Source organism: Prorops nasuta, unplaced genomic scaffold (assembly GCF_024137725.1).
Source record: "Prorops nasuta isolate Cenicafe-Biocafe unplaced genomic scaffold, Cenicafe_Pnas_1.2 PNAS00119, whole genome shotgun sequence".
In the NCBI taxonomy this organism is placed as follows: domain Eukaryota; kingdom Metazoa; phylum Arthropoda; class Insecta; order Hymenoptera; family Bethylidae; genus Prorops; species Prorops nasuta.
In genome coordinates, this window is record NW_027116916.1 from 1 (window position 1) to 23,492 (window position 23,492).

General features: G+C 38.4%; 1 pseudogene; it reads right to left on the minus strand.

Moving 5' to 3' along the window:
• Positions 1–8,430: 8,430 nt before the first annotated feature.
• Positions 8,431–23,492, minus strand: part of LOC136784983 (glutamate receptor ionotropic, kainate 2-like) — an 85,312-nt pseudogene continuing 70,250 nt past the window's right edge.

Below are 23,492 nucleotides of genomic sequence, written 5' to 3' on the forward strand. Positions count from 1 at the left end.
TGAAAGTATGTGTTTATGGATTATGAAAAATTTAATCAAAATTTTATTATAGTGAAACTGAAAACATTAAACAAGTAGCCGGGGCATTAATTATGAATTTCATTTATGCAGAATGCATTACAAATATCAATAAATTTAATGTGTTGACTGTGATATTTTTTCAATATTAATATATATTATTTTATTAGTTAAGCGCTGCTGTTTCAAGAAATGAGAAGTGTGGAAATTTTCTTTAAATTCTGTAGGAAAGTGGAAAGAATTATTTAATTTTTTAAATATTATACTTTTACCAAACGTTATGAAATCCCACAAAAAAAAGACTTCGCCTGTATAAAAAGGCGGCAAGTACATAAAGCATGTAGCATAAATAATATAGTAAAATTATCCAATTAAAAAAAGTAGTGAAATCCAAATATTAGTCAAGTGTATTTTTTGACCTTAGCAAAAGTTAAATTTTTGGAAAAAAAAGGAACAAAAAAGTTACTTGCCGGGCCCGTAATGTCCATGCACAGTGAGAAATAGAATCGTTTGTGGTTCGGCTAACTTCACTCTGTATTTTAACATGAAATTTGCTGTACTACGCTATAGCTGAATCTCACACACGATTCAATTTCCCACTGTGCATGGACATTACGGGCCCGGCAAGTAATTTTTTTGTTCCTTTTTTTTTTAAAAATTTAATTTTTGCTAAGGACAAAAAATACACTTGCCTAATATTTGGATTTCACTACTTTTTTTAATTGGATAATTGTACTATATTATTTATGATAAATGGTTTATGCACTTGCCGCCTTTTTATACAGGCGAAGCCTGTTTTTTGTGGGATTATACTTTTCTAACATTGAAAGAAGAGATACAAATGAAAAATTATGTTTTTGCACTTTTGGCTAAGTTTTCCAGTTAGCAGGAAATTTTTTTCATTTTTTTAAATCATATAATCTTGTAGCCTATTAAATTCTGCATAGATCAGTATGTTTTTCGTTAGGGAAAGCGACTCCCTTATTAGATTTTTTTAACATTGAAGGCAGAGATACAGATGAATTTTCATGTTTTTTGACTTTTGGCTAAGTTTTTCAGATAGCAGGAAATTTGTTTAATTTTTTACAACCATACTGTCTTATAGCTTTTAAAATTCTCGAGAGAATGGAGGTAGTTTCGCGAAGGATCGCGCCCTCCTCAAAATCTTTCTTTTTTACCTATGAAGGTAGGACTCTGAATCAGAAAATCACGTTTTCAAGCGGACGGCTGTGTTTTTTGACTAGCAAGATATTTTTTAACATTTTTAGAACTATACAGCCTTGTAGCCTATTAAATTCTGAAGAGGCCGGTCCAAATTTCATTAGGGATCGCGATATCCTTGATGTTGTTTCTTTAGAATAGGTAGCAAAGATACAAGTGTGTACATAGCTTCCACAGTGGATTGATGAAATGTTGGTTTAATTATAATGTAGGCTCGGCAGCTTTCTCTGTTATACAAAAATAATAAAAAAGTATGAATACATACTAAAATTTGTACTGGTCTACTTCTAACTTAATGAGATATAAGCCTGAAATGTAGAAAAACTTCCTGCAGGTTGAAAAACTCAGCCGACAGTTCGAAAACGTGTTTGTGTGATTCACGAATTCTATCTTCATTGTTAAAATACGGCAATAAGTAGAGCGCGATCCCTTACGAAACTAGCACCATTCTCTCGAGAATTTCATAAGCTAGAAGACAGTATGGTTGTAAAAAATTTAAAAAATTTCCTGCTACCTGAAAAACTTAGCCATAAGTCCAAAAACATGAAAATTCATCTGTATCTCTGCTTTCAATGTTAACAAATTTTATAAGGGGGTCGCAATCCCTAACGAAATTTATACTGGTCTACCCTTAATTTAATAGGCTACAAGACTATGGGTTAAAAAAATTAAAAAAATTTCCTGCTATTTGATAATAGTCGTGAATGACTCGCTGATGACATCTTTTCATGACCGTAAATAGAAGTGAACTAAACCAAGTTTTTTAATGAATATCAAATGAATATTTTATTTTTCGATTAATTTAAGCTTCTGCGCCATCTCGAATTATTTCGTTTTTCGGCAAAATTAAGTATGAGCAGCGGTTCTCAACTTGCGTCCGTAACTTTCTGCTGAAACTTTCTGCTATCTTCAGCGCCATAAAATGTTTAAATGTTGCATAGTGTTGATTGAAAAAGGACAAACGCACAACGGCACGCATCACTCTCTTTCCAACAACAGCTGATCTATAAAAATTAATAAATACATGATTTTGGGATGGTTAGATGTAGAAAATAACATTTACTTTAATCAAAGTGTTTATTTTCTTGAATATTTCTTTGATTTTTACGAGGAAACCTAGGGAGGCATCAAGCAGTACGTTTATCTTTTTTCAATCCACGCTGAGTGACTTTCAGACATTTGTCACAGCGAAACTATTGCTCCCAGCAATTTTTTTCCAGTTTTACCTGAAAGCATGTGAAATGAGGAACACGCTAAATTAATTTCAGATTTTTTCAATGAAAAATGAGGCTGTACGAGTCAAAATCATGAACGATTGTCAAGCAAACTTCGAATGGATTTATTAAGGAAACCATAAGAGATAACCATAGCGTCAATACGAACTTTTTTATTCAGCTTGGTGTGATCTACAAAAGTCTCCATTGAACCTATCGTCTATCTCGTCTCGATTCGGTGATACATAGCTGGATATATGAAAATCGAGTATTTGCTCTGTGCAACAAATCTGATGACATAATCGTTTAGTTCCCCCCCCCCCCCTGAAAGAAATGAACATCCATGCGTTGCAGCGCAATGCTCAGTCGATTTCATCAATATTCAGCTATGTATGTTTTATAGCAACTATTCGGCTATAGTACGATTTCGCGCTTTTGTTTTTAATTTTTTTAATCTTCATCTATTTTCTAATGTGTTCTTTATTTAATATTGTTATTTTTTTATAAAGTTATGGGTAAGTCAAAGGAGCATGGCAAGCGGTTCCCGTCTCAGAGGAAATCTAGACGGAGGTGGAGTAAATCCATGATGGAAGCTAGGAAACGTCGAACGGTACCTTCGCCTCAGATTTTTGGCTTCCAAGTAAGTGAATCTATCAATATAAAAATGGACAATGTTACTCTTAATTGTGACGTTGTCAATGTTGATAGTAGCTCTGCAGGAAATGATGATAGCATAACCTCTGATATTATCTGTCCTGCAGAATTAGAATGCGATAATGTTATTACGATGTGTGACGTTATCAATTCTGAAGCAATGGTTTCAGAAGACGATAATGTTACTGTCTTATGTGACGTTATCAACAAAAATGAAATGATTTTACGAAATGATAATGTTACCGCTTTTGGTGATATTATCTATAATAATGAAGTCATTTCAGGAAAGGATAATGTTACTGTCATATGTAACGTTATCAATAATAATGAAATAGTTTCAGATGCTACTATAACTTATGGCGTTATTGATGAATCTGAAAATATTTCAGAAAACGATAATGTTGCTATGGATTGTAACGTTATTTGTTGCGATAGCATAAGTTCTAGAAGTGATACTGTTACTACAAAAGGTGACGTTACTATAAAGCGTAGTGATGCTGCAGACCGAAATGTTAGCAGCAGTAATTACGCTTCCAGTACTGGCTACTCAAGTTTATCAAATACTACATCAATTATTGAAGATGTAGCATTGATGAACGAGAGTCAAAAATGCATACAAGAGATATCAAATGCTCAAAACGATCGACGGATAGTCGATTTTGTTTATGTATTTTCTGAATTGCAAAAAGTATTTGAAAAACATAGTAAATCAAATAACTGTGCCTTCAAAGACTGGCAATTGGTGAAAACACGTAAGCAAGGACTTCTGACCCAATTTTTCTTTAAATGCAACAAATGCCATGTAGAAGAAAGTGTTTGGTCAGAGTCTATAGAAAACACGAACATCTTAGATGTAAATATGGCAGCTGTCTTAGGATCAGTTGCTTCTGGAATTGGTCATTACCAATTACAAGAATGTCTAGCAGCGATAAACGTGACCAGTATGACAAAGCAGACTTATATAAAGTATATGGCACGTGTCGTGGAACTATTTCACGAAACTGCCATTGATAATATGAAAAAAGCCGGTGATGTAGAACGCCAACTGGCTATTGAAAAAGGCAATGTCATAAATGGTATTCCGTTTATCACTGTTATCGTAGACGGAAGCTGGATAAAAAGATCTTATGGCACGACTTATGATTCTCTATCAGGAGTTGGTGCTATAATTGGTAACGTAACCGGCAAAGTACTTTTTGTCGGCATACGAAATAAATTCTGTGCTCTCTGTAGTTTCTATCAAGCAAAAGGTTGTAGTCCACGACCACATACCTGTTTTAAAAATTTTGATAGAGGCACAAGTTCCGCTGCTATGGAAAGTGACGCCATAGTGGAAGGATTTCGATGTAGTATCGAATTGCACGGAATGATTTACAAAACATTTATCGCCGATGGTGATAGTAATGTTTATAAATCGATTCTTGATAATGACCCATATAAGGATTATGGAGTTATTGTTAATAAAGTTGAGTGCAGCAACCATCTGTTTCGAAATCTGTGCAAGAAATTGACAGCGGTTTCCATAATGCCGCACCCAAACGGCGTTAGGAGCAAAGAATTTTTCGGAATTAGGAAACTTTTGAAGGTAAAAGTTCTGAAATTTCGAAAAATGATTGAGGAAGCTGTAGCATTTCGAAGCAATGGAAATATTGCTGAGGAAGAGAAGGCAGGTTTGTTACACAAGGACATAATGAACGTAACAAATCACCTTTTCGGACATCATTTAACTTGTAAGGGTCGAAGTTATGAAAAAGACTGCGAAGCAATGAACGATATCGATAAAGTTCATTTGCTACGTTTGCATGGGTTATATGCAAAAATCGAAGATGCTCTGGAATATCTGAGCCATCATTCGGAAAGTCTTTTGCTTCGAGTTACAAATAATCAAGTGGAATCACTGAATGCAATTATTTGTAAAGAAGTCGCCGGCAAAAGAATAAATTTTGGTGCAAGAGGCCAGTATAATGCTAGAGTATATGCGGCCACATTGCAGCATAATACCCAGCAAGTACTTTCCGAAGTACATAAACATGCTGGTAAAACAATACCTTCAGCTGTTTTAACGCTTGAGAAACAGCGACAGGCTAAAGTAGCGAGTACTCGAGCTTATAAAGCAAAAGAAGGAAAAGAAAAAAGTGACAAATGGTTCGTAAATGATAAGAAATTTTACGGACTAAACGCACAAAGGCCTGATCTCGATGAAACAGTTTTCAATAGGAAGCGCGAGATTCTACTTGATAAACTAAGAGAAAATCAAGTAAATTCTTGTGATATTGAAATCGCAACGAGAAATCAAGCCAAATCCGATTTATGGATGTCTCTAAGAAAAAATATGTTGACGGCATCCAATTTCGGACCAATATGTCGCAGGCGTCCAACGACGTCTTGTGCGACTATAATTAAAAAGATTTTGTTTCCCTCGTTCATTGATAACGTGGCATTGCATTATGGTCGAGAAAATGAATCTAATGCAAGGAAACAATTGGAAACGATATTAAATAAATGTATTCGCATTTGCGGATTATTTATTGATAACGAGTATCCATACTTGGGAGCATCACCAGACGGATTGATAGATGACGATGGGCTAGTTGAGATAAAATGCCCATCGTCAGCAGAAAGTATGTCAGCGGAAGATGCTCTAGAGTCGTTACCCTCGTGGCGTGCAGTCCTTCGAAAGAATAATAATGGATATGAAATGAATAGAAATCATATTCATTATTATCAGGTGCAAGGACAATTACATATAACGCGTCGAGAATATTGCGTCTTTGCAGTATGGACACCCAAGAGTATTGTTTGGACGCGAGTAAGCAAAGACGATGATTTCTGGAATAAAGAAATGAAAGTAAAGTTGACACAATTTTATGAGCATTGTCTTCTTCCGGAAATCATTGATAGTCGATATAATCGCAATATGCCTATTCGCGATCCACAATACATTGTGGATGCTCAAGAAAAGGCACGCAGTGCTAAACAGCTGAAAAAGCAGAGAAATAGCACTGCGTGCGAAAAAAGAAAATCAATAAATCTTTCAGAGAATGATGATGATGATGATTGCGTTATACTGGAGGTATCGAAGCATTGTGATACACCGGATACCGTTTTGAAACGTCGAAAATTTTTCGATGATTCACACACAACTCTGAAAGAAATTATTGAGAATGTATTACCGGAAAACAATTATTGCAATGATCAGAGTCTCGATGGAATTCTCCGTATCATAAGAGAGAAAACGGATATCGAAACTGAAAGTGTTTTGTTTAACGTATATCCAAATTTGGTTATATCTGCAACAAAACCTAAGAGCATTGCAATTATTGGTGGTAATCATACAAATCATTGGAGATGTGTATATGTCAACGAAGAACAGCTTTTTGTGTACGACAGTATACCAAACTGCACGTACAAGAAGCTTTCTAAAGAGGAACGACAATACATATCTCTAAGATACCCTTGGATAAAAGAACGTAACATTCACTGTCCAAGGGTCCAAGCTCAACCAGATGCATTCAGTTGCGGTATATATGCTGCAGCTTTTGCAACTGCTATAGCATTGGGTGGAGACCCAAGTGAACAAAAATACTCAGTAAATGTTTCGGAAATGAGGAAACATTTTATAAAAATTATTGAAAAGAAAGAATTGCTAGCTTTTCCAAAGGAATAAAGGATACTATCTTTTATACACATATATTCGTTTGAAATGCCTAATTTTAAACGAGGAAAAGTTGGTGGTGCTCTTCTTTTTAACAATATGTTTCTATATGGCCAATTGTACATTATAGTACAGTGCTTATAGAAAAAAGTTTTGGAAATTTTGATAATTTTCAAAGATTCCGACTAATGGTTTATATTTGTAAACCATATGAGGAGGGGTTTTAGTGGGTAAACGTTTAGTAGTCCCACATACCCTCTGGCTCAAGCCACTGGAAGATGCATAAAGCATTTCCCCTTCTCAATAGTAATAACAAAAAAAAAAAAAAAAAAAATGTCATGAGAATGACTATGGCTTATGGTTTTTGTATTTTCTCATTATGTTGAAGAAACTGACAAAAACTATAAACCATGCGGTTTATAAAGAAAAATGAGTTTAAACTTATTTTTTATAGAGGCAATTGTATATATATACGTTTGACCTTATAAAAAGTTCAAAGTAATAGTACTTTTGCCTCTTTTCTTATGATTACCGAGAAAAATCAAAGAATTTTCGAGTAACTAACAGTGTCTGTGCCGTACATTGAACGAAACACGTTGTTGTATTATTCGAAAAATGTATAAGATTTTCTGAATCTTATTATGGGGCCGCACTATGTAAATATCTTGAAAATGGTGAGCCAAACGCGAATACGGTAAAAATTTTGTAAGTGAAACACCGGTGGATTGAACTTGCACAGATGATCCGTATTATGCAATTTTTAATTAATTATTGTTAAAAAAATTGTTAAAAAAAAATTGCTACATGGGATATGATTCAGCTGAGAATGTTCGACCCCCCTATTGTCACACCCCCAAAATTTTAACCGTTTTTGCGTATCTCTTACCGTTTACGAGATATTTCAAGGCGTAATTTACTCCTTGGCATTTTTTGCGGGCCCGCCATATGCAAATATCTTGAAAATGGTGAGCCAAACGCGAATACGGTAAAAATTTTGTAAGTGAAACACCGGTGGATTGAACTTGCACAGATGATCCGTATTATGCAATTTTTAATTAATTATTGTTAAAAAAATTGTTAAAAAAAAATTGCTACATGGGATATGATTCAGCTGAGAATGTTCGACCCCCCTATTGTCACACCCCCAAAATTTTAACCGTTTTTGCGTATCTCTTACCGTTTACGAGATATTTCAAGGCGTAATTTACTCCTTGGCATTTTTTGCGGGCCCGCCATATGCAAATATCTTGAAAATGGTGAGCCAAACGCGAATACGGTAAAAATTTTGTAAGTGAAACACCGGTGGATTGAACTTGCACAGATGATCCGTATTATGCAATTTTTAATTAATTATTGTTAAAAAAATTGTTAAAAAAAAATTGCTACATGGGATATGATTCAGCTGAGAAAGTTCGACCCCCCTATTGTCACACCCCCAAAATTTTAACCGTTTTTGCGTATCTCTTATCGTTTACGAGATACAGGTAATTTTAATTAATTAACGCCGCTCCTGCAATGTCACTAGTTGGGCCTCGGAATATAAACATTCGCTGCGCCATCTGTGAGTGACCTAAAGAACTGTCTCATCACACACGCGTAATGTGGTGTGAGTGGCCCTACGCGGCGCTTCGGTACGTCTAGACCTTCCCGTTAAATAATTTTATATACAATATTCAATAGGGTATATCTATAATACTTTTCGTTTCTAAAAACATATTGACTACTTAAATTTCCAAGTTATTAATCGTATAAACTATATAGACAAAGATTAACAATATTATTATTGTTGCTGGTTCAATATCAATTAAAAGATCGATAGAAGGTAAATTAATTTATTTCAATTTAACATTTCATTTGGTAAAACACTTTACGTAAGGAAATCTGAATAGTTTTATTTTGGCTTTGATTTCATCACATAATTATTCGAATTTCTCGATTCTCGCTCGTACGACCTTTATTTTGAGATCATGGGTATTTACTAAAACATTTCAACGCTTATGCAAGTAGCTCTGATGTACTTAATGTTGATTACTAACTAACGTTCAGATCAGATGAGAGGGGAGTTAGTCGATGTAACTATACATTTTTCATACTATATGGTATCTGCCATTCATCGTATTAATGTTAAGTTAACAGACGTATAAACTAGTTTTCATGAAAAAAGGTAGCACCTTATAAAATTCTTTTTTACATTTCTTTCACAGGAAACAATGAAGAAAATTGAATCTAGTACAAACTGATGAAAAATTCGCTTGGTAATATTATGAACACTTTTTTTTCTACGAAATGAAATATATCATTCGATTCCGCTCTGTCCTTTCATGTAAGCGGAGCTTTTCCAACAAAGTGCCTATATTTGTTGCATGCACCGAAATTGCCCTCTTCGGAAACGATTGATAGATTATAATGCTGCTTTTGTCGTTGGCAAAATGGCTTTTTGAATGGCTTCTTGTTACCATTACCACAGTCCAAAGCGCTTCGTAGTTCACCCGCCATTTCGGAGCATGTAGAATTCTGTAAAATCATTTTGTTATATTAAATGGGGAAAACAAGCTTTAACAAGTGCATTGAATTAAAAAAAAACGACTATTAAAAAAATGTGTTATTAAAATATTATCCATAAAATTTTATATCGTAGCTTTATCAAAATTGAATTGATTTTATTTAATTTAAAATCGAATGCAATAAAAGAATGAAAAAATTATGCGGAATAACTGCAATGTACAGTGAATATAGAGCTTACCTCCTATTGATCCACGATGAGTGAGAGGGGGGCAAGAAAAATTTTGACACAACTAACAATGTCATACTAAACTTTCATGCAACGCCTGTATGATTTTTTATCATAGTTCTCTTAAAACTAATTTATATTGTTATGTTAAGATCTAGGTAATACCGATATCTGTATTATATTACAAATTATGAGCCATAAAGTTGTTTATAGAATAACGAATCTTTAAAAATTCGTGGACTTGATTCAGCGGACATGAAACAGAAAACCGTTTGACATTTACACTGGCAATTGAATCGATAATTTACAAACAGATTCTCTAATCGAATCTCGTTATACACAATTAGACAGATTTTATGAACGAACGTAAGAATTCGTAGAATACACGTTATATACAGTAGGTAAAATGTCTGTTCTCTGATCCTATACATTTACTATCTAGACGGTATAAAATCCTGATTGTTCTTTAAAGTTTTTCCGCTCTGCAGCACGCTTTATATAACTCTGACACTAGTCGATTTATACGTATTAAAAACTCAGTTGTAATTCAAGTAACATCGGCGAATGCCTGGTAAATTTCACCGTAAGTATTCAAAATCTCCAGTAGTAAATCTAAGTATTTTCTTTTGATATGAGCAAATAGCAAAACGCGTTGAGAGACCTTTCCAATTTTTATTCATGTTCAATTTATCAAAAAATATTTTTAGCCGCCTGTGATTAGTTTCAATGATGAAATAGATGAAAACTGACAAATGAGTTAAGTAATTCGAGGAAGCAGTAGATGGAAAAATTTAAAGAAAGAGTAAAAATTGGAAAGATCAATGGTCGCGACGTGTGTGTCTCGTTTAGATAATACAATTTATCATTTTTTGTTTTTTCCCTCTAAAATTCTAATAATTCTCAGCGAGACAGTTTTCAGTCACTTATGATGGAGTTCTTCTTCAGGTCCATCGTTTTTGGTTCGGATACGCTTAGAAGCTCGGGGGAAGCTTGGAATTCTTTTTTCGAAGCTTGCCGTCTACTGACCGTTAGTGCAGATCAGTAAAACCTTCGCAGATCGGTTTCCCCGAGGATTTCTGCTTCTAAAACAGAACGGCAAAATGCCCGGTGAGATTTTCGTTAAGCATGGATTAACTACCGATTGGTCGAATGTTGGATGGGGGCAGGGGGAATTTATCCGATTGGCAGTCTTCGTTTTTCGTATGTGTGTGTGTGAGAGAGAGAGAGAGAGAGAGGTGGGGGGAGTTCTAATACGGTAACCGAAGTAACCGGAAGACATATGTAGGGAAAAAGAAAGACAAAGAGAGAAATAGGATGGGGGAGATTTTCCATCGGACGGGAAAAGGATGTTTCTTCGTAATCTGGAGAAAAGCCGATCAACAACTGGCTATACAAAGGATAGTGGCGCTTGGTGGCTTGCTACCGAATTCGGTTGCGGTTCTACGAGTACAATCTGAAGAGGAAACAGCATCAGTCTTCATCATCCTCGCTACCCGATTTGATGACTCGTGAAATTGTTTGCACTTAAACGCATAACGAGTCCCTACCACCAAAGTTGCATACCGTTACTCAAATACATTCCTATTTACCTTCCACTCGAACAATGGCCTATCATCTTTCCAAGATATTCCGCTACTTTTATAGATCGCACCCTAACCTTAATATCTCCCTCCACCCTTCGCGGTAGTCAACTTTTTCATCCTCCGATTCCCTCTCCTTGTATACATGTAGCGACTTCCGGTATAAAAAAAATCCTAAATTATACCTCTTGACTTTTACTTCTGTCCGTCTTTACTTCCCTCTACCCCCACCCCCCCCCCCTTCCTCCTCTCACACCATTTTTGTCCCTTTTTTATTTTTGCCTCGTTATCCACATCTTTTGGACTTCCGGCAGAAAAATGTTGAAGTTTACATTTAGAATATTAAAAGATTTTACGAAGATTGTTATGGACAGAAGGTTGAAAGTTTGCATTGAAATTTACGTTTGATGAGCGAGATTGAGGGCTGATTATCAGACCCGAGTAGTTTTGTACTTGCGTATCCGGGACCATTAAAGAGGAACTCCACCATCGTGCGATCATCAGCTAATGTATTCGCGCGGTATGTCTGGGTAGATCGCGTCAGGGTCGATTTGAGTGGTGGAAGATGCGATTTCCGGCACAACCGCGCTGTCATCCTTGTGCTATCTGACGTCACTCACCCGTTCCTCTATGGCGACCTTCCGACTTTTCCACACGAATTCACAGACGGCTATTACACAGGCGACGCCCATGCCACCCATCAGCACCACGAACACGCCACCGACATTCGCCAGTCCAAGCTCATTCGCTGCCGAGCTACTCTTCGACGTGTCATCCTGAAAAATATTCAACTTTTTTCGTCAAATCTTCCCCCACTCTTCCTCCTTTAAAAACTCCTACAATTACATTCGCATAATTGCCTTGCTCCCCTCATGAATTATTCGATAGATTCAACGTTTGCTTCATTGCATGCAACATCACGATTTTGCTATACACGTTTCGTCCACCGGAGCAACCAATCACAGCGAATCTCCTTACGATCTATCCCTATTAGGCCCGATCTATGGTACACCTTGCCGGATCCTAACAGTCAAGTCCAGTTTTCATGGTTATTTGCACGGTCGTCGAGACAAAACAATGAAAACTGGACTCATCGGTCAGAGCACCATAGGTCGGAGTTAACTCTTTATTTAAGCACAGTGCTGACGTTGGAATTTCGTTATATTGATCAACATGCAGAAGTATACGTGCAGCTTTTGTGTATCGACCCTTAACGAGTCCATAGTTCAAAGTTCGGCTTCCTCATTAGAATACTGATCGCTACTGACCACAAGTCTATGAAAGAGTATATATATATAGTAATATTATAGGAAAACCCCTTTAAACTTAACTTCAAAGTACAACTCATCACTAATGAAAATGGCTCTACGTTAATTAATTGGAGTACGTACACTTGACTTAGCATTGGATTTTAAAGAAAAATGTTAAATAACTGAAATGTTGAACGTTCCGTACAGATTTCAGCATGAAAAGTACGCGAATGGTGTACTTTTCACTGTTCGGACAAGTGAAGGACGCGCGACGTGGGTATTTTGGGAAAAATGAAGAAACTTTGGTTATGAGTATGCTTACCCTGCACGCCCCACCTCCCCTTTTCTCCTTCCACCATCGTGTTTTGAGCATGTGAAGTTTGCCTTCCTCTTGGAGTTTCAGGATGGCTCCGCTTATGGCCGACTTGTACGGCGAATCTAAAGTTCCAAGGTCGTTGTAAGAACTTCTATTCCGTCCTTTATCGCATCGTTATAGGTACAGTGGGAGGAGCTTCGGAATGAATACTCGTGACAGTCATCCCGTCGCTTTCGCCATTACGTCAATTCGTATAGTTGCGTTAAATCGTTTTTATGTACGCAATGCTTGTAAGAACCGGTGGAAAAGTCATTGGAATTTCTGAAAGCGACAGCGAGGAAACAATTTGCCACGTCCGCAGCATTTGGGTAAAGCGGGCAAACTGATGATTTTGGTAGGTCGGATGAATTTTGATTAGCAGCGAATGTATTGGAATGGTGCTAAGGTACTGTGTAAGGGCTTGCTTCTGGACGAGTAGTGGGTAATACTGGTAGAATAGTTAAGGTTAGTACTTACTGGGCGGCATGGCTATGCCGTAACCTTTGGAGTCGAGGAGACCACCGACTTGGGTGAGTTCGCAGTTCCTCTCGATTACGTATTCGATGGAAGTGGATTCCATCAGGAATGCGTAGTTACCTTTCCCCTTGACCACCCGATCCACGCCCTCGACGTTGCTCAGTGTAAATACCGAGGGTTTCGCCGAATCCATAAAGGACCACATGCGCTGGTACGTGGAGAAATTGGAATCCTAGATCATAGCGAGATTTCGTTGCTGAGTTTGGTCTGCGTACCGCGCTCCTCCTAATCCCAGCTAGCAATGCTCGCGGCCGGAATATCGCTAAACATCTCAGCCGTGCTTCGACACTCAAGTATTAGCGCGCATATTTCGCGAGTCTGTCGATCGAAATGCTGGATTTCTTCGCGCAATAGCTCGCTTCGACCAGGAATGCGGCCAATATAAAATTACTCGAGGTATGATGGAATTCTAACCATGCTATACGAAATTATATCTTCGACCTGCTTCTCTACCACGATATTCCATTGCGTCTTTTCAAATCACTGTTTATGTATATGTATGTATGTATGATGCTATACATTACATCAATAAAATGGCAATATTAAAGTTACATAATTTTCCTAAGGGGGCAAGCCAATATTTATCGAGTCGATTCACGATAAATACATGGTATTTACTCGGAGACGTAGGTGTATTTTAGGCTAACACGAGATATATCCACAGCACGTATCTTACCCTGAAGAAAGCAGCGGTACTTCCACCCTTGAGTGCACCATATTTGATCCTCGTCTGTTTGGCGAGGTCCTCGGCGCTCTCGATCGGCGAGTCCATTCTTTCGACGGTGAGGAAAGCCGCGAGGTTCGCCGTGTACGAGGATATCATGATCAAGGTGAAGAACCACCACATACCGGCAACCATTCTCGTCGAGACGGCCCTACAATTGGTAAGAAGAAAAAAACATGCGGTGCAGTGAATCAGATATATATGACACCTACCTCCTTTGGGGAGATAGGCGCGAGGCAAAAATTCTTGGAAGGAGAAAGGAAAGTTGTTAGAAAAGTGGAGAAAAGTTTTGATCGATCGTGGCTCGATGCAAGAGCGACGATCTTTTGGTTGTGCTATCAATTTTACGAACGATCTCTGCCTATAGAGGCTGTTCAAGCGAAATTAGTAAAGCATGAATGGCAGGTAGGGAAGCTTTTCGGTGTGAATCTACATATACTTATATATATATACATATATATATATATATTTGTATATACATCTACGTAGATGGATAATATAATGTGAAAGAGGAAATGCAAGCAAACGAGCAAAATCAAGCAAAGGGTCTCTAGGCATGCCAATCGAGCCCGCCGCGGTAAATCAGTCTGTCTTGCAGCAAGCCTACGATATAGCATACCCAGACAACGTTCAGACCTTTTTTGAAGTAAGCATCCAGCCACAAGTATTACAAGGATCGACTCAACGCCAGACCGGGTATAATATACTCTCCCTAGCCCCCTTTTACTTTCTCCCTTATATATATACACAAATATTTCTCTTACTTTATAATTTTCTCCCTTCCCTTAAGGGGATGCAACGAGATCTCGTATTCTCATATATATTAGCAGGTATTCTGAATCGACACGATTATTGCATTACCATTTTGTTAATACGGATGTGGGGGCCGTGGTTGTTTATCGTGTGTTGACAAAGAACGGGACATTCGAGTTTCGGTGACGACTTACTTCGGCGCTATATTGGAGCCTTGCTGCATGAGCGAGCCTATGGTGAACCAGAGCGAGTTCAGCAGCGTGAACTCATTCTCGAGGACTTCGGACTGCCCGTTGCACGGATGGGGATTCTCCCACTCGTAGGGGCTGAACCTGCAGACAAGTGAAAGGAGAGGGCAGGGATTAGCTCTCGGAGCCGTAACGAACTTTCAATTTTATTCACCGCGCTCGTTCCCCTCGAACAGCTCGAAATCTCCTCGAGGTGAAAGAGGAGACATGGCGCTCGCAGTTGTTGACAGAATGACAGATAAACGCAGTTTGCTGGACAGAGAGCTTGCAAAAATTGTCCTAAAGATTAATGGAGGCAGCTCTTATAAGTCTCACGATGCGATGGAAAAAAGGATATTGATATAGTGTCTCCCCTCGCGCGGCCTACGCCAACCCTGCTGTTACGACTCTGAGGATTGCCTTGTTTTCCTTTTTCATTTCTTTCCTTCACTCCTGCTCCCCTGGAACGTAATCAACGCGCACCTCGAGCCGTTTATCGCTCGCAATTGAAGACTCGTTTGTTCCGAGGGTCGAAGCGAAGAAAGAAATAGCTGATGGACATGGAAAGAAAAGGGTTTGTGGATCGTGAGCTGTTAGAATTAAGGGCCAATATCTCTCTCCTTCCCTCTCGTCGATTCGATCGTTTTGAAACGATTGAAAGGGAGCTCGAGACAACAACGGATCTTTTTCTTGTCTGCATAAGTCTCCTGATTTCTTTCATTGAAATATAACTCTTAGATATATATATATATTGTCGAGTAGATAACGATGTAACCTCGTCAATTAAGTTTCACGAAATCCTTCAATAACTCGCTCGATTCTCTCAATTAGTACTAAAAGAGAAATTAAAATTTATTGCTGCTTTTGATAAATCGACCATTTGAGAACGTGGCATGCATTTCACGTTTGTACACAAACGATTAGCTTATAGAGAGCTCATGCGAAAATTCAACGGAAGAAAAAAATGCTAAGAATAAGTTATTATGCTGTATATTTATGTATATATATGTATATGCTTAGGAAATGTGGGGGTGAGCTAAAAGGGTTGCTCGTTTCAGGAGCTTACTTGGGCAGAATGTCACAACCCTGCCGCATTAGTGATCCGTAGGTGAACCACATGCAGTTGAGCAGCTTGAAGCGGTTCTCCAGTCGATCCACGTTTTTGTTGCATGGATGAGGATTGTACCACTCGTACGGCGTGAATCTAAACGAAGCGTCTCTAGACAGTCTTAATACCTCATTGCAATTGGCTCTACCATTTCGAACAGATTCTACGAGTCCTCTTAGCGCAAATTGACTGATACTCGCCGCATCCACCAATTCGATAACGAGAAATGAACCGTACCGTACGTTCGACGAATCGGCTTCATTCTCCAATTAAATCTCAAAGCAATTATCCGTCTCATGACTGTTATTAACGGCAATCAACGTGGATTTCAAACAAATTATACCACTTTGTGCGAAGTTAGCGCTGATTATCAATTAACAACTTCGCGTATTAAGCAATGCTCGAATTTATCCAGATTATCGTCTCCTAATTCGTTTCTCGCAATTGGAAATATATATACAGTTATATATAATGATAAGTATTATTATTACAGAGTAGACGAATGTGTAATGATTCTCAATGTGGTTATCCTGAATAAATTATGCATTATATATTTACAAATAATATAGATGGAATTTTTCTCGAGGGTACCTCGTGTGTATATATATGTATGCAGTACTTGCCTGGCTAGAATAAAGAGAAGAACAGATACGCCCAAGTAGGCCGTTGCCATGTATATCCAGACATCCAAGCTGAGAGGGCTGAGAAAGGAGAAGAGGTTTGGCGGCTGCTTGATGGGCTTGCGGTATAGTATGCTGATCCCTACAAATTCCAATCCCTCGTTTAAGATATCTTAGGTAGCAAGCAGTAGGTGATATTACGTCAGTAACGATGATGGACGTAGACTAATTACTTTTACTTTACGCTGTAATTTAACTTGGAATTTAAACAATTACATTATGCAAATTAGCGCAAAGCCTTCGAGCTATTGTAATAAGAAAACTTGGTCTTTGCTAAGTTTCTGGATCTTTCGTTAGCATTTCTTCGGTAATTTATTCGATCGTTAAATTTATGAAATATATTTTAATATTATATCTATATGTGTGTGTGTGTGTGGATGACACACTCGTTGAGAATAACTGACGTAGTGTTTTCTTTGAAGAATATATATATATATATATATATATATATATATATTGAGAATAAGATAGAGGTAGAGGATAGGAAAAAGAGATAAATCTTACCAAGGTTCATAAACGGCATGGTGAAGTCTACCGCTTGTTCGCGATCGTAGGTAATGGTGAGATCCGCGATGGCAAGGTCAGCCTTTTGATCGAGTAGTTCCTTCATCATACCGTCCCACTCTTTGCTTTGCTTGTTATACGAGCCGTATCGTCCGTCGGGCACCAATCGAAAGGTGTAATTGAAACCGAGGATGCGAGATATCTCGTAAATCAAGTCTATGCTGTAGCCCTCGAATTGCGCATTTCCGGTGAGCTTCTCACTGGAATCCTTTCGCATGCAGTACGGCGCACTCTGCGGGGTAACGTATAGCCTAATGAGTAGGACATATTTCTATCTCTATCTTCATCTTTCTCTCGTTCACCGTATACACAAGAGCATATTGCCCGCCCCTAGCAACGCCGGAGCATATACAAGAGGAATAACAATAAACATATACGCGTCTCCTCCTTAATTTCTACGGCGTAATACAATTTAGTTCACGAGTTCCGCTCTTATTGTTAACTAGGACTAGGCTTCCTAGAAATTTCCTTGTTTACACTACCACTCTAATTATCGCTGCCAAAACTTTCCCAGCGATGAAGCCTACGTGACTGTTCTAATTTACCCTACATATTTTTCCTATAAATAATTTTCCAAAAACTTTCTTAATTATTTACCTCTATGTAGCTCGATTATATAATAAATTACATTTATTATGCTAAATTTAAATTGTCCAAACTGGAAATGGCTGAGTTTTGGCGTCGATCAGTTCGCTGGATAGGCGAGATTTAACGGTCGTATGGGGGCAAAGTTTTTATAAGTATATAAGGTCTTTCAGTAAATTGGTTTGGCATCCATGCAGCCCTATTACAGTTTTCCTTCGTAATATCACCGTGCCGTCTCGTTACTCGCGAACTTTCAGCCACTTAATACATTAACCAGTACATTACTCGTCGACGCAATTAGCGAGGGGATAAGTAATTTGACGGGGCAGGCTGCGGCGCTGTTGAAAACTTCAATTAAAACGCGCGCGTGTCTATGTCTACCGCCCCCCCCCCCCCTTCTTTCTTATCCGACTTGACAAAAACCAAACGAGCTATGAGGCGACCGTCTTAACCGACGATGGAGAAAATTTTAACTGGCTAGCACCACGTTCTCCTTCCACGCGCAAATTGAGCTCCTTCCCATCAGCGAGATTTAACTTTTAGCCTATGACTGTCACGCGTCATTCAACGTGCAATATCGATGAAAATTCATTATGAACGATAAACAGAAACCGATCTGCATTCGTTAATCAACGACGTTATTGCCGTTTCTACGTGGTAGATAAAATCTTCGTGGCTCGTACCGGGACGTTGGAAAAATTTTATTATTTACCAAACTCACCAGTATGGTAGTTACTATGAAGGTCTTATTTTGCAAGTTCTCCACTATCTGAGTATAAACATCTCCGTAGCTTCTAGTAAAATTGATCCCTTTGGTACTATTCCAAGTTCCTATTTTCTTCAGTCCCTCCTTGTTGTTCAGCTCGATGATGTCAAGAATGAAATCGGAGCGGAAGCCTTGATGATCGAATTTGATGATTCCTGTGAGACCTGTTATCTCCACCTAAAACGATCCAAATAATTCCATTTTATTTCTCGTTTTATTCCAAGTCGCGGAATCTCTCGAATCGTTTAAAGGACGATGAAGCAACTCTACTATTTCACGAATGGGATTATTTGTCCCAGGGAGAGCTAAAGCACAGTCCGAAAACGAAGCTAGTCTATTTCACGAGTAAATTATGATTCAGATATAGCTGTGTAGAAAATTTAAGAGAGTAGCGCGTTACGCATTTACGGCAGAATAAGAAAGCTGACAGCTTCACCGATTCTCGTTATCGATGCATCACATTCGGGTAACTACGACCCGACGTCTATATATCGGATGCTTGATCCACTCACCGTGCAACATGGCTCTATATACATACATATATGTATACTACAATTCTCGTTTACACCTCCGATACTTCATCCTCGTCATTAAAATCCAATATCAAATTTTATACGCCCGCCAAACTACGATGCAAATGCAAAAGAAAACGAGAGAGTGCTGTTGAAAAATAAGGCTTGTTCCACGGCTAAAATTTAACAGCCTTCATGCGCTGACTTATTATTTATTAAATAAACAAAAAAAAAGGGAAAGAGGTGCCTCTTTATAAAAGCATCGTTTATTTACAACTACAATCTTAACACTAACTTAGAAATCTTGGATATGATGTCAGCCAGGATTCGGTAGCTGGGATAATTTGTCAGAGCTGGTACTATATAGGTTCGTTTAAACGGGAGTAACTTTCCATTGTCCTCGTGAACAATCGAGAATGGGTCACACCGTTGGGAGAAGACAGCTCATTGCAAACGGCTGCGGTCCACCGAAATGCCCACGAGTATCGAGAATTCTCCCTTGTTCCCCTTCTCACCCCTTTCACACCCTAAAAGCCAGTCTCACCGCGTTGATGCACCGGCGTGACCCTCCATGTTAATAAGCAAACCCACTCCGGATTAAGCGAATCAGTTAAAGTGACTTATTATGCCAAGTGACAACCGATCGATGCTCGTATGATATCACCAAATTCACCTCCCACCCCCTCCCCTCCCTCTTTTCTCCTCTTACCACGACCAATCCTCTTCCATACATACACTGATAACAATAATCGGAAGTTATAGCGGCACATGACGTTTGCACGGTCAATATCTAACACGTTCCACTGTTCATACACTCCGCCCATTCGTACACACACACATAGCTGGTTTTTTTACACACCTAGGTCCCTAGGAATCAATATTAATCCCGTGAATTGTATGCATTATTGTGATTCCATTATTGCAATATTAATAAATGACACGACAATAATAGACTCAACGCTCCTTTTCTCTTCGGGTGAAAGAAATTAATTAATACCTTTATAATACTGCATGTACCTTCCGTTGTGAATATATTATTACTGGATTTTTAGAGTTTTTACTTCAAACAGATCAAAGAGTCTCCCGAGCGAAAGGAGGGAAAATACATGGAGAAACAAGGATTGATGACGAGAGAAATGAGAGGCTTGAATATTTTAGTAAAAATCTGTTGTGGAAACAGGGAAAGGATTTTACTTACAATTTTCATGTAATTGATGAGTGAGTACCCGTGAGGCCAAGTGTCAGTGGATTCGCAGGATAGCGGCTTGATATCGATCTGCTGGGACGTGTCCAAGTCGTGTAACGCTTTCGCGAATAGATGAACGGCGTCGTACATCAGCGATGTCTCAGTCTGAAAAATACAAGACGCTGAAGCTCCTCTCAGATTTTCCATAGGCGCGTACGCGCCTTCGGAGATCTATATTATTCTACTTTATTATTGGCTCGAAACTTGTGACAAAATCAACTTCCAATCAGCATAGAGCTATTATTTTCCTTCAGTTTCTGTAAGATTCGTAGTGTTTTATTCATTTGAACAGCGAAGGAGCTGAAATTTGTTTTTTCTAGAGAAATTCTTCGTGTTTATTATAGATATAAGTATGTGTACGTATAGACTTCCTTTGCTTGTATTTCGTCATCCTCGACATACTCGTGTCTTATTTGCGGACCCACCGCCCGAGGCGGATATTCGTTCCTATAGTATAGCAGATAGCCAATATCCTTACGGGATTTTACGATTCTTCGACCGTATAGCGTATTTATGGTGAGAGGAGTCTCTGCAGCCGATTTCCTGTTTTTCGGAAGCTAAAATGTTCACGCAGCCCACGCAGCTACATATCAAATTCCAAAAGATACCGGCTCAAATACTTTACGCCCCTGAATAAATCGAGTTGAAATTTCATCAACGCTCCTTCGACTTGATTGGCTTCTCTATCGATAAAAGAAGTCTAACATAGTCGAAAGTTGTCGTTTTTTGCTCTTGCTACTTCTCTCCTCTTATATATATTTGTATGTATATGTGTATTTTTTTCAAGCTCTTATATTTTCCTATATCTATATAGTTTTGTAAATAGAGTAAAAACTCACCTTGATGGTTGTCATGTTATTCTGTTCGGGACAGCATGAAAAAGAACAAAATGGTGGATCAGCATATTATTAATTTTTCACAAGAATTAAACGTAACATAATAATATTTCATCAACGTTAAGCAAACTGTCACAATTAATTAAGCATTAACGATCGCTGTTCAATAATATAGTACGTATATAAAGAGCAGTTTCCTCAGAGTTTTATGTAAAATTCAGTTGGATTGGTATTGGTTGTCATTATTCGTTTGTTATTATTCACGGTTGGATCTGGCTAATTAGCTCACAGTTTTCCCACAACTCGTCAATTAATATCATGGACCAAAAGTTATTATCTATGATAAAAATGTGACATTTTTAAAAAAATAACATTTCGGAACCAAATCTCTCTTTGCATCACAGATTCAAAGTTGCAAGCGAATATTTTCACTGCAGGTAGGGAGAGTTTTTGACATTAATTGACGTTGCGCAAAGTTAAATAACGTGGAAAACGTGTAGTCGTGAAAAATATCCAGCACTAACTATATCACATACTCGGATTATTCATTAAACATATATAGATACACGTATTATTTTTGAAAATCTCGTTAAAGCAGTACTATTGAAAACAAATGAGTTTAGCAATAAAAAGATAACGCAGCATCAAAATAAGAAATAGGGGAAAAAATCGAAGGCAACCTAAAGCTCGTCTAACACCAAACAGAAATTCGATATTGCGGAGTAGACGAAATTGGGTTAGAGTAAAAAAGAGTAGCTTCCTGATGTAATAAACGTACGAGACCCGTACGAGTAGTATCGTCAAAGGGTATAAATGCATACTTAGTTTCGAAAAGAGCTTTGATAGAAAAGCTTTGGATAGTCCGTTTTATTGGCCATAGGCTGCGCGAGAGTTTCCTTTTAAAAAGAAGTCTCGGGGAGTGAAGGCATTTCACATCAGGGGAACGCGTCTATCGCTGGGTATCTACTCTATATATACTACGAGTGTGTGTTGTGTGTGTGTATCTATATTGTATATAGATAGACACGGGGGTGTATTCCTCTGAAAAGGTTCAAGTATAAATTGAAGTTTTACTGACAAGGGACGAAAAGCTGGAAAATACTGAAGCTACAATTATGGATTCCTCGCACTCTTCCATCGTATAAGGAGTTGGATGTGAGAGCTCATGGAGCTGATAAATTTCAAATGAAAACGGTGCCTATCTGCGAGAAGGCTTCTTTATCGGTTCCGCGCGCGAGCTTAAAGGGATTCGCTCTGTGTATAAGACGGTGGCGCTCTTATCGAGAAAGCAGCATCGTTCGCGTAAGACCTTATGCGCGTTTCTACGTTGGCCTTTTCGCTTACAAGGTCCACTAAGGCTGCATTGGAAAATCTCTTCTAAAGTTGCAGAAGAGATCGGTCACGTACTGTCATTTATCCACCTACTTCCATAGGGCCTTCTATACAGGTGTGCAAGTATATTATTATTATACCATAAAGTCCCTACTCAACAGCCCTATTCGCTTTCCCACCTACAAGCCCCTCAGGAATCTTATCAGCCACTTGGCATCTTTGCTCTCGTCTGGAGCTACGTAAACAGCATTCCTCTCCCCCCTCCCCCCCCCCCATATTACCCGGCATCATTTTACCCATTGAAACGCAAATAAAATTGCGCCACTTTGCCTCCGCAAAACCTGCTGAATAATGGCATGCAGTCTTTCAATGTTTAGCGTAATTACGAAGGATATAATTCACGTTCGTGCAATATTTGCCTCGGAGCTTGGATAACTCTGGGAATTAATGTCTTTGACGCTATAAATTTAACCAGCTTTCCACCCTCGGCCGGCCCCGACCACCTTTATCGACTCTTCTCCAAGTTGTCTCGCTTAACGAGCAAAATACGCGATAGACTGGTCCGATCATCGGCTCTTCTCCAAGGACAAGTAGCAAGTGTCGCCATTAGTGGATGAATATTCTCGCTATTTATGCATCTCGATGTAAGCGGTCGCTCTTGGGATCCTAATCCCTGGCTCCGTAGAGGAGACGAGATTTTCGCTCACAGGAATAATCAGTAAATTGAGAAACTTTCAGTCGTTAACTTTAACGCCTGCCGCAAGTCCAAATAGCTCTGCCAAACATTTGTTATATATATATATGTACATCTTCTTTCTCTGTTTCACACTCTTCCCCTTTAATTTTCTCTCCTACGAGAGAGTCCTTATACAATTGGTTCGGTGTTCCCGTTAACGATCATACAGAAATTCTCGTCTGATCGAAACGGGAGGTTCTCGATGGTA